The following is a 12,633-nucleotide window of genomic DNA, read 5'->3' as shown; positions in this document are numbered from 1 at the left end:
TTAAATGATTGCAGAAGGCTTTATTACTTTCCTGTGTGTTCATAGATTCATAAGTATCAATCTATAGGCACACTATTGCAAGTCTATCCAGCAACCCATATTCAAAAGCTTCCTACAGCCTCAATGAAAGACTGGGGGAGAATCTGTAGCTACCCATCCAGTCATCAAGTTTTAACTTGATGGTCTCAAGGGTGCCACTCTGTTTGACATGTGGTGGAAGCATGTTTCAGATTTGTGAGATACGTACATTGGGATATGAATCTGTTATACCATTGTCATGTCATTTGCTTACTGTTTTCTTTTCTAATAGTTTATTTTATTTGTTTATGAAGTTTTAATTCCTTCAACCTTATACTCAAGGAATTATTGTTCTGTGAATGACAAGAAGTTTAAAAAGGGTTGGATCATTCATGGCTCAAAAGGCTGGACACAGATCTCCATGCAGAAGTCTGTAATAAACTCTGTATATATATATATATATATATATATATATATATATATATATATATATATATACAGAGAGAGAGCTGCCAGTCTGTCCTGATAAATAAGATGTTTGAGGCCTCTGATCTTTTCAGTTAGGAACCCCTGATGCCTCAATGTTTGAGTTATATGTTTAAACAGATGCATGTCAAATGAGGCAATATATTCATTAATTGCTCTGATGATATATAAGTAAAAGGGAATTAGGATTTCTTTAGAGCTACTGGAGATGTCTTTGAAAATAAGCCAGACTGAAGGCTTTCCTAACAAGTGAGGTGACATGATGGGAAAAATATAACAAAGTGTCAACAAAATGGCTAGCTCTTTTTCAACAGGGTCTAATTGGTTCATAGGTTCATAGGTGTATACTAGGCTAATGATCACTAGGGCCCATAAAAGTCTAGATATGTAACCCAAATGTGACTCACAAATTTCATTTATATTTGATTCACAAGAGGTGATTTACTGATAGGGGATGATTTACTGACTGCCTCTATCCATCAGAAACATATGAGCCATACCAAGGGTGAATTTCTGATTACCAATCCATTGTTCCAAGATACTCTTATATAGGTATAGGCAGGAGCTCTGCTTCACATGGATGGGAATTTTGTACCAGAGAATGCAAATTCTCTGAGAAACATATCTGTCTCTCCAGCTTGTCCTATTTATGTTGCAAGCAAAATTAGGTATTTTAATCTAGTAGTTCTAATACTGTATTTTTTTGTGAATTCATCAAAAAAGGTCCAGGGATATCTTATATGCCAGGCAAAGATCACCCTTCAGAATTCTGTATGCTACTGAGTAGAGAGACAGGGCTTTGAGGTGATCAATATAGGTCATTGTGTTTACTCTTTGCATTATTTTTGCAAGAAACCTTTGTGGATATTACAGTTGCTGCCTATGTCTGGTCTGGTACATACCAAAGCAGACATTATACTCTATGATAGGCCTGATAAGGGCTGAATACAGTAGCATGATTCTACATACATCATTGTAAGAAGTATTTGTTGAGAAGAAGTGATGTCAGTAACTTTAGATGATCATGTGATTGTAAAATGGAGTATTTAAGTTAGATGTTGTATGTTGAATTTGTTCTGATGAAGTTCTGATATTAAATAGAAAGAAAGTGCTAAACCTTGTCTGCTTGCTGTTGGTCATCTTTTTATAGAGTTTAAGTTAATTATTAATTGTTTATTTTTTTTGTCAGTGATTTTAGTTAGTATTCTTATAAACTTAGAAATTTGTTAGAATAACAAGTTTTATATTAGCTTGGATTTTTCAAATCATTTGAAGTCAAAAACTCAAACTATTGTAATTTATCTAGGAACTTCACTCCTCAACGATTTACGAGAGAAGCAGAAATTTTGAGAAACAGACCAAAATATGAGACAAAAATGTATGTGAACATTGTATTAATTCTGGACAGTTAAAAGGTATGGGTCAAACTCATGTTGGAGTGATTGTGATTCATTTGGTAATTTGGTTTGAGGTATAAGATGTTTTAACAAGTTTATAACTGTATTTAGTGACTGTCTTTTTAATTGGTTCAAGATAAGTTTGTTGAGTTTTTTCTGTTATGAACTGAGTACCAACTTATTTTATTTTATCTCTTTACTAATATTTCATGATTGTGTAGCTCCACCATATTGGATTGATTAATGTAGTCAGTCTAATGTGTGTTTATAAATTATAAAGTAGAATTCATCCACTGACTCAGCTGTTTCTTTTGCTTCCTTGCTTAATAATATGTCCAAGTCATATTGCCCTCTGTGTAATTAATTTTGGAATACTGTCATTTTGCAAATCACAAACATTGAACTTTGACATGGTTTTGACTTTTTTTTGTCTAAGGCTAAATTTAACAATGTCATTGTTTGCTTATCTTGAGGCAGTACTTAGTTCTGGGCAAAAGCAGATGATTCAATTTTAGAGGTACAGTGTTAAAATACTACTTTTCCTTCCTCCTTGTTGGAGTCCTTGTGTGTAGTTCACATCACTTTTATTAATCTATTAATATTTGAGGGAATCTACAATCTGAACATCATTTTAACTAGTCAGATTGTGGACAGTCGAAGATCGTTCCTCACTTTGTTTTATCAGCCAAGCTTACTTCTAGAAAACTACTTTTAAATTCTTTGCTTTCACTGGGAGTGATGGAGAGATGCAGGATCAGCTTATAAGACTGAAATCATCACTATTATTAAATGTAACAGAAAAGTTACTTTTCCATTTTTGCAGGTTATTACCTGGATCTTATGAATATACAGAGAATCAATCACTCTTTATTAAAGGTCTATAGCAATGAAAGATGCTATATTTCATAACATCAGACAGCAGAAGATCCGATTTCATTAACTGTGCAGAGCTTAATGCCCTTCACAAGCTGGAACACTCTATGATTTCCAGCAACAGTGCTGTTTTGTCTCTTTTTGTTTGTATTCTTTTCTCTTGTCTCAGCTCTGGAGGGCATGGTATTCTGTCTAAAAATACTGAACAGGGATGGCAAATAGCTCATGCACAACTGTATAAATCTGTTGAAAGAAGACCTGCAACTCTTGAGCAGCAGAGCAGATGCAAAATTTCACATCCCCTTCCAGGTGGGTAAGTTATGGATTTCCTCTCTGTGGCATGACATTCAGAGACTGTCAATACCTTCTAAGGTTTTGTGACAAAACTATGGAGATATTTGAGACAGCCACTTCATTCTTGTCTAGTACGTATGAAAGAACCAGTTTGCCAAGTTACATGCCATTTAGGGTGGCTCATCTAAGACTGTTGACTCATAATTCTCATGATGACTTTGAAATTCTTTTACTATTGTTGTCATGTCTTATGTCTTGTCTCTTGTAAGCAACTCTCATTGATTTTTTCCCAAATCTTGATGAAATTAGTATCTTTTCTGTGGATCACTGAAATGCTCATTACACAGATGATATCAATTAGAATGTTGAAGTATGTGTTCTTTCTGTGTATTTCTAATTTTATAAACAATATTTCACAAGTCTAGTGCAACAATTGTCCAGAATGTTGATGTATGGTATTTATGTTTTTCAGCAGATAATTTCAAATAAGATCTTGAGCATTTGGTAAAAGTGGATGTAATTACAGTAGTAGATTGCTCTTTTAAAGAAATGTCAATGCTCTTGCTTATTAAGTTCAACAATCCAAAAAAAGTATTCTATGAGCTAACAACAGTGGACTTAATAAGCTTTTTATCTGCAAAACCATTTGCGTCAAGACCAAGCATGTTAGGGAGTGTAGCTCAGTAAAAGAATTCATGTTTTGCATATATGAGGTTCAGGGTTCAATCCACAGTACTTTGTGCTTTCGGGAGAGGGAGTGACATAATGATTAAGTTCTTTACCTCATAAATGCACAATATAGGCTTTGATTCAGACCACCGGTTAGCGGATAGAGGTTGGTATAATGGTTAAGGTATTTACCTCACAGAAATAAAGGTACAAGGTTTGAGTCTTACTTTTAAACGGCAGGCTGGTTGAATTAAAATAGCTCATAAGGGCTTCTAGCCTAGTACTTTTCTCTGAACCTTTGAACCTATAAGTGTAGATATCCCTTACTCTTCTCACCAACCCGAAAGTCCACCCCTCTTCACTTCACTCTTACTTCCAACAACGGTACTGTTATCTCTCCTGATCTTACCACTAAGCTATTAGGAATAACTATAGACAACAATCTCAACTTTGATTCTCATATCAACAATACAATAAAATCAGTTAACAAAAAAATAGGTGAGATGTTTGTTTGGTGGGCCCCTTTAAAAGGAATGCTGTATTCCATTTCAGATGCACACATTCTCTAGTGAGTGTCATAAAAACATTTAGTCATAGCAGGAAAGGAATTAGAGATGGATAGAAATGGCCTAGGTTTATTACAAGGTAAATTATCAATAGAACAGCTCCCTGACCAAACACAGCATGCCAAATATAGTTGTTGCACTACTATTTGGCACTGAGTAATGATTTAAAGGACTTAAAATAAATGTCCTGTCTGTTATGTCAGTGCACCATTTGCATTGCAAATTGCAGGATGCCTTTATTATTTTCCTGCATTTAATCATTAAGAGTAAGTAACATCATCTTGTGCCGCTTCTGTACTGTAAACTTAACATGATCTTAATATGAGATTTGTCGGTTACTTCACTGTGTGCTGATCATTTTCAGTCAGGATATTAAGGGTAAACTCCCAAATAAATCTGCATTCTCTGTCAATGCTACTACTTTCTTAAGGTACTTCTATGGACTCTGAGTGTATAAAGATTTAATGATTTAGCATGTTAAGATAAGCGAATCATTTTTTGGTATAACTAACATTACTCCCTAATGCCTGTGTATGAAGGTACAAACAATCACCAAGCATTGTTAATGGACTATAAAATGATCATTTTAGTTTTTGTAAAACATGCTGGGAACCATACCTACAGTTCTTAAGTTGCAAGTGGTTTAAATAAAATTATAACGGAACAGATTTTACGTGAACTCAAAAACAAGTTGATAACACCAGCTATATCAGAGAGGTCCAGGAGCTGAGTTACATTATTATTTCTGCTATAGTGTCATCTTCTGTATCCCTACAGTGTTAGTTTACTCCTTCAGACAAAAAGACAGTTAGTTTACTCCTTCAGACAAAAATAACTATTTTCTCTTATCTCAACAAACCTCCAACAAGCAACCCAAACAATTCTGGACTAGTATTAACAATCTTCTTTCCCCAGGCCAATCTATCACCCCCAACCAACTAGGCTGCAACCCTGAAAATCCCTCACAAACAGCTAATGCCTTCAACTCTTTCTTCACAAATGCTATCCAAATTCTAGCTAGTCACCTACCCCCCAATACTGCAAACCTGCTTACATCTTCTGCTACTCTACCTCCTTCTTTTCATTTTGAACCAATGCCTACCTCCTTTATCCTCTCACTCCTCCTCAAACTAAAACCTACCACCCCTTCTGCAGACAGACTCCCTGCTGAGCTCTTTCAAATAGGTGCCAAAGCTGTCGCCTATCCCATCTCTATACTCTTAAACAGATCTATAAAAGAAGGAACTGTTCCTTCCATCTGGAAAATATCTCATATTATTCCACTCCACAAAGGTGGGAACTCCAATGACTTCTCTAACTACCGTCTTATAGCACTCTTATCCCCTCTTGCAAAAATATTGGAAAAATGCATACATAAACAACTACTAAACCACCTTCTCCAAAACAACCTACTTGCTACTTGTTTTAATGGATTTAGACCTTCTCACAGCACCTCCACTGCATTGCTCTCCTTTACTAATTCTATCAACTATAACCACAATAAAAATAGTCTATCATCTGCAGTCTTCATTGACTTATCTAAAGCTTTCGACATGGTTAATCACCAACTTCTTCTGCATATTCTTACTTCTCTCTCATTTGATCCTCCCTCCATAACTTGGTTCACATCTTACTTAGAAAACCGACAACAGGCAGTTCTCTGGAAAAACTCACTATCTGATCACCTTCCTATCTCTGTAGGGGTTCCTCAAGGCTCTATCCTAGGCCCCCTTCTATTTTCTATCTTTATTAATGACCTGCAAACAGCTATCTCAAACACTACCTGAATTCAATATGCAGACAACTCTACTATAATCTGTACAGCCACCTCTCAAACTTAACTCCAGTCTATTACCCAAAAAGCTTTTAACACTGTAGAACAATGGTTCTCTCAATGGCGCCTGCTCCTCAACCCTAAGAAAACTAAACTGCTACTCTTCTCACCAACCCGAAAGTCCACCCCTCTTCACTTCACTCTTACTTCCAACAACGGTACTGTTATCTCTCCTGATCTTACCACTAAGCTATTAGGAATAACTATAGACAACAATCTCAACTTTGATTCTCATATCAACAATACAATAAAATCAGTTAACAAAAAAATAGGATCACTATATAGAGCCAAACCCTTTCTCACTCCACTAGCAAGGACCACAATAGCTAGAACCCACCTAATCTCTACTCTACTCTATGCCTCACCCATATTCACCAATCTCTCTTAAAATAACCTCAATAAACTAATAACATCCTATAATAATATTGCTAGATTTGCTACAGGATCTACTTTCAGAACCCATCACTGTCTGAACCTAAAACAACTAGGATGGCTTGAACTTCCCAACCACCTCAAACTCCAACAGCTTACAATAGTGCACAAGACCCTTTACCAACCTAGCAAAACCCCAATACTTTCCAGTCTGATTACCCCTTACAATAACCTGAAACACCTGCTCTTCAAACAAACTTCTGATCCATACTACTAAAACTAACTATTTTGCAGGAGATTGCTTGTTCTCCAATACTACCCTCTGAGATTACATCTCTCACTTCACTCCCATTGTTTAAAAGGAACCTAAAACTGTATCTCAATAAACACTGGCTATGCTCTTGTACTAACCCAGACTAACCCTCTCTCCTCTTTCTTTTTTTCTTAATTCTTTCTCTTTCTTCTCTTTTCTTCTCTCCCTATATATCGAATACTTTTTCCTTCACACCTCAATGCATTTTTATCAATTCTTTATGTTAAATTTCATTGTAATTACTATGTATGATTTCAGTCTATATATATTGTATTATGTAGTATTTGCTCACACACACACAAAAAAAAAAAAAAAACCTTACAATATTTGTTTTGTTACTTTTTTATAAACCTTGTAATAAATACTGGAGCTTTTCTTCCCAGGCCTCTACTGAAAATGAACATATATCCAGCTAGACTAGCCCAGTCAACAAATGTAAAATAAAAAAAATAATAATAATTCATTAGTGATAGGGAGACCTGACAGCATTTGGGGACTGAAAACTTTTATGGGCAGCCTGCATTTAGCATGCTGTTCCTGCAAAACAGAGCACTTCTGTTTTCTGTCTGTGCAATGTATGTTAAAGAGCTTTAGCTCACAGAGGTCCAAGATGGAAAGGGGGGAAGAAGATACTTACAGAAATATTAAATTTATAATTGTTTTCTTTCTGTTATTTCAAAACAATACCAAAGGCATGTTTTGATAATAGTCAGGAGAACTTAAACTAACTTGATATATATTGAGTTGGTTTAGTGCCATCTTCATGTAGTAAACAATTGTGCCTTTGGCCAGCAGTTAAAGCCCAGTTTTACCCAATAAACATGAGAAAAAAATCATAAACCAGCTACTGACTTAAAACAGAAATATAATAAAACAAAATAAAATTAAATAAAATAGAACTACAGACAAAGTAGAAAATATTACCATTAGAACCCAGGAATTATATTCTACATCTTACTTCAAATTAAAACGTTTTGAATAAAATATGGAAATAAATATGTAAATCAAAACACAAGGATTGTTTACAGCCAGTAATTATATTGACTTACTAGAGGTATGATTACAAATGGGTGTACATAAGATGACCAGGATATGAAATGTTTGACAAGCATTGATCTGCATGGACATTGCCACAGTGAAACACATATTCACCAAAAAGAAAGAGCATAAAACTGCAAGAACATTGATTTTTGTAGGGAGTCTTCCTGTACCCCTCACACCCCTAGCTACTTATATTTTCCAACTCCAAGACTGAAAAATAGAGGGCAAAGGGCATATATCTCAACCTGCTACTACAGCAGTCCCACTCTGCTGCCATCAACCAGCTGATCTGTCAACCACATGCAGTCAAATAGCTTGACTGCTGACCAGTGAAACAATAATCATCTTGGAGGAACTCATACTTTGTATGTTTGTGTGTGTGTCTGTGTGTGCGTGCATGTGTGTGTGTGTATGTGTGTGTGTGTGTGTGTGTGTGTGTGTGTGTGTGTGTGTGTGTGTGTGTGTGTGTGTGTGTGTGTGTGTGTGTGTGTGTGTGTGTGTGTGTGTGTATGTGTGTGTATTAATACACACATGCTCTGACATATTTCTGTGCTTTTTATAGTGTTACAGTTGTGCACATTTTATAATAAGAAAATGTCTGTTATCCTTACATGGCTTATGAAAGGTCAGTCATAAGATAATGGTAAAAATAGAAGAGTGCATTGGAAAAGGATGAGTAAGTTATAAGAAAGCTTATCCTGTACAAGTGAATCTCAGCTTCATAACCTGCACTTACATGCTGATAGAACATTGCCTAAAATGCTGATTCAGCTTGCCACATTAAGTGCATAGCAAATGGATAATTTAGCTGTGAATAACCTCACAAATTATTTTTGTTTTCAGCCACTAATGTTAGCTGTCATTTGTTAGCATTCAATGTTGCTATATATATCTGCTGCATCATTTACACTGAACAACTATATATATTCTAAAAGTATATTACATCTTACTCATGACAGCTTCATTTTAAATGCTGTTTTTTAAAGTTTTTGATAAAAGACAAAATTGTTGCTGTCTGTTAATACATTTGCTATATAGCCAATAAATTACTGTGAAAGCATACTGGTCAGAAGATAAACAAGTGCAATATTCAACTAATAGTTCAAATGCTACACAAGGATACTCTTTGTTTTGTGAGTAATTGATGGAAATTATTCCATGCAATGCTATATTCATCTCAATAGTAATCACTCTTGGCCTTGCCAGAAGGCTAAAAATGGAATGAGGTTTTAAGAATGTGTTCTGACTGGTCACAATAGCAATTTTCTCAGTGAAGGTGAAGGACACATTTATAAAGATGAGCATTTTGTAGTTTACTTAATGAAAGACAGCTATAATGGTACAAGAAGAATGGGTAGTGTGTGGGATGCATGTTTTCTAAAGAACGTTTTTAAGTGCATTCTTAATTATGTTTGGACTGATGCTTCATTTGTGTCAGAGGTCTAGCCTCATTGTGGTTTTGAGGCATGTCTTTTTTTTAGTCCTTTGATGTGATATGCTTTATATTCTGTTTATAATTTTCTTTTAGATAGTCTGAACATAAACTGACTATGTATGACTTAACCCCTCTGTAATTACATTAATTTTAAATGTAATAACCTTTACTGACAAGATAATCTAGTTAAAATTAGCAAGATTTTTTTCTTCTTTTTAAAGTTTTCTTTCTTTTTTTTTCTTTTTTTTTTTTGCAGATTTTTGGCACTGCTGCCTGCTGACCATCAGACCTACTGTCAGTGACCGTGGTTGTCCAGTAGTGGATGACAGTCAGACAAGAGGATTCATCATCTGGTTATACATCAGATATGGTTTGTAATTTGTCTGTTTTTCCCCAGCCCAAAAGAGTATGCATTCACTGTGCCACAGAGGAAAGAATGTGGAATTATCTGACAACAGCAGGCTTTCCTAATTTGTACTAGGGACATTGGGTCCAAGCAGCTTTGATATCACTCTGCATCAGAAATGGTGGAGTCCTCACTCTCAAACAGTGAGATCACACTGCCTGATGTGCCTCATAGTGCAAGCAAACCTTGTCTTCCACTTCCAGAGGTGAGTGGGCCATACCCCTTCACTCCCCCCCATCTAATTCCTTCAGTATCCGGGCCACTTATCAAACCCCAGTCACCTGGGTTACAGCCAGAACTCTATCCATCTGTACCAGAAAGACAAGCCTTCTTCCTTTCAAAGTTCTTCATTTCACAACAAAATACATTATTGTGTTATATTTTGCCTTAAGATTATTATTAATTGTACTATAACTTAATAATAATAATAATAATAATAACAATAATAATCTGCAAGTAAACAAAGGCTTTAAGAATTTGCATTTCCTATTAAAACCCTCCTTATTAGTTGCACTTAACCTTTCTCCATAATGCATATGTCCTACTTCCCATCCTTAAAGTGATGTTTATGATACTGTTTATTAATTTCTCTTTCAGTTTGTATGAGTCACGCTAGCCAACTCTGTTGTCATAGAGGGATAAAGGCCTGAATGCAGTGCTAGACCTGCCATTTTTTTTCTTGACTAGTCCTATCTTCCATGAATTTTCGTTATTATGACAGTTTTCTTCTTGTTTTTGCTTCTCATTCTTATTCCACTGATCATCCCAACCATGTGTCCATACATCCAACAACTTCTTTAATACTGGTAAACCATCAGTAGGCTGTCCATTAATAATATTTAAAGAGTTTGCAGTGATGCACGGTACAGCACTGGCAGAGCATTATAAAATAAGCTTTGTTTGTTAAATAGCATGATAGATAATGTTTAGCAATGGCAGTTTTTTGGAATAAATATGTGTCTAGAGTTCTGTGCACAGTATTCATTTTATAACGTTTCTTCTGTCAAGCAAATACTCTCTGCATATGACCACATAGCCGGTTTCAAATCTGCTTTACCATTCTGAGCTCCATCTCCACACTCTTACATTTTTTTATCAGAGTTCTGTGAGATGCAATGGAAAATAATATGCAAAAGTCCAGCTGGGGAATATCTCTAAGGCCTTTCTATCAACTTTAGTGGATGCTCAGACACAGAAATTAATCGGGTTGGGATGGCAAAACTTCTGTCATTTGAATTCAAATGTTCTACTAGAAAAGAGAATTGATATTAAACATATCATTAAATATTATATATAATCCACTACCTTCATCAAAACTGAAGGGAGAGTAACAGTCCAGTGAAAGAATTAAAGCAGCAGTTATGAAAGTATTGAAGCCCTTAAATGCTTATGCTGTGGAATAGCTTATTCCTTCTACTGTTTTCTAGTTAACTATATATGCTTTGTGTTGGTGTTAGCTGATCTGAGGTACAAAAAGTCATATTTATTACACAAAACAGTAAACTATTGTGTTTGTATCACTTCTAGAGTTGCCTGCTCTTCTCTCTTCTGCCTTTTTAAGGTAGACTTGAACCATGTCCATTGTTCACAGCTGCATTTGCTGAAAGGACAACATGATGATTTTCTAAAGCAGCAAGACAAATTAAGATAAAACTGTCTATAGACATAAAATTAAAATTTCAAAATCCATGGGTTTTTCTGACAAATCAAGAATTGTTGAAGACTCCCCAAAAGACACAAGAGTTACATAATGGACAAATAAAATGTAAAATGGACAAAACGTTCTCTCAAGTATCTACTCTGCATGAACAAATACGTGCATATAACTGTTACATTATTTTGATTTCTTGCCTGTTTTTCTATAATAAAAAATACAAACTCCAAAACTATACAGACCATTGAATGTCTGAATTTATATTATTTTACTGAAAGCATGTTATTTATTTTTGTACTCTTAAGAAGACATTATGCTAGTTAGATTAGACCAGCGATTTCCAACCTTATTCATCTCATGGCACACATAAACTAATTGCAAAAATCTTGTGACACACCAAAAAATATATTATATTTTTTGCTGATCTGACAGAAATTTTTATTGATTTAAAAAAAAAAAAAACAATAATAATAGTAATTACCTACCCTTTTTACGCCAAAGTACCTTTTTAAAAAATATTTTGGAAACTATTTATTTATGACACTTTGTAATAAAAAATACTCAAAATTAAATTTACTTTCATTTAACATTTAATGGAATATTTGAGCTAGACATTGTTTGAGAATGTCTTTTGTGTGAGGTTGAAATTTGGACAGGGATACCCTGATATCTTCTTCCAGGGTTTTCAGCCATGATCAATTTTTGTTCTTAATATTATTCATTGTAAAATGTTTGATTCACAAAAATATGATGCGGAGTAAGGAAGAAGTATGTCTATTTTTCTTTTTGTAATATTGGGAAATTCACTTTTAAGAGATAACCAAAATGTAATAGTATCTGTTGTTGAATGTTTAAGTTTTAATCCTCTGTCATTTTTTATATCTGTTAATTCATCCTGTTCTGTAATCATTAAATTTAAAAGTTTGCACACATTTAGGACAAATGGATCTTTTATCCAATCCAAGGATGATATGTCAAGTAAGGGAAAATATTTTTCAATATTTGTACTAAGCAATCTTAAAGTTTCTATAAGATTTCCATCCAGTTTGTACATTTTCATTAGCTCAAACATTTCTACTGCATTTTCTCTTCTGATTCTTTCTTCCCAAACCATTAGTTTTTTCTTTGAAATCATTAGTTTTGTCATTGGAAGTAAGAATATTTCACAATCTTCTTGTATACCTTTATTAAGTGTGTTCAAAGATTGAAACAAATCAGCAAGAAATGCAACCTTATTGCACCAAAGCTCATCAATGAGAAAATCAACTAACTGAG

Source organism: Protopterus annectens, chromosome 5.part0 (genome assembly GCF_019279795.1).
Source record: "Protopterus annectens isolate FY-2018-M chromosome 5.part0, PAN1.0, whole genome shotgun sequence".
NCBI classification, from domain to species: domain Eukaryota; kingdom Metazoa; phylum Chordata; order Ceratodontiformes; family Protopteridae; genus Protopterus; species Protopterus annectens.
Note: the sequence above shows the minus strand (reverse complement) of the source record.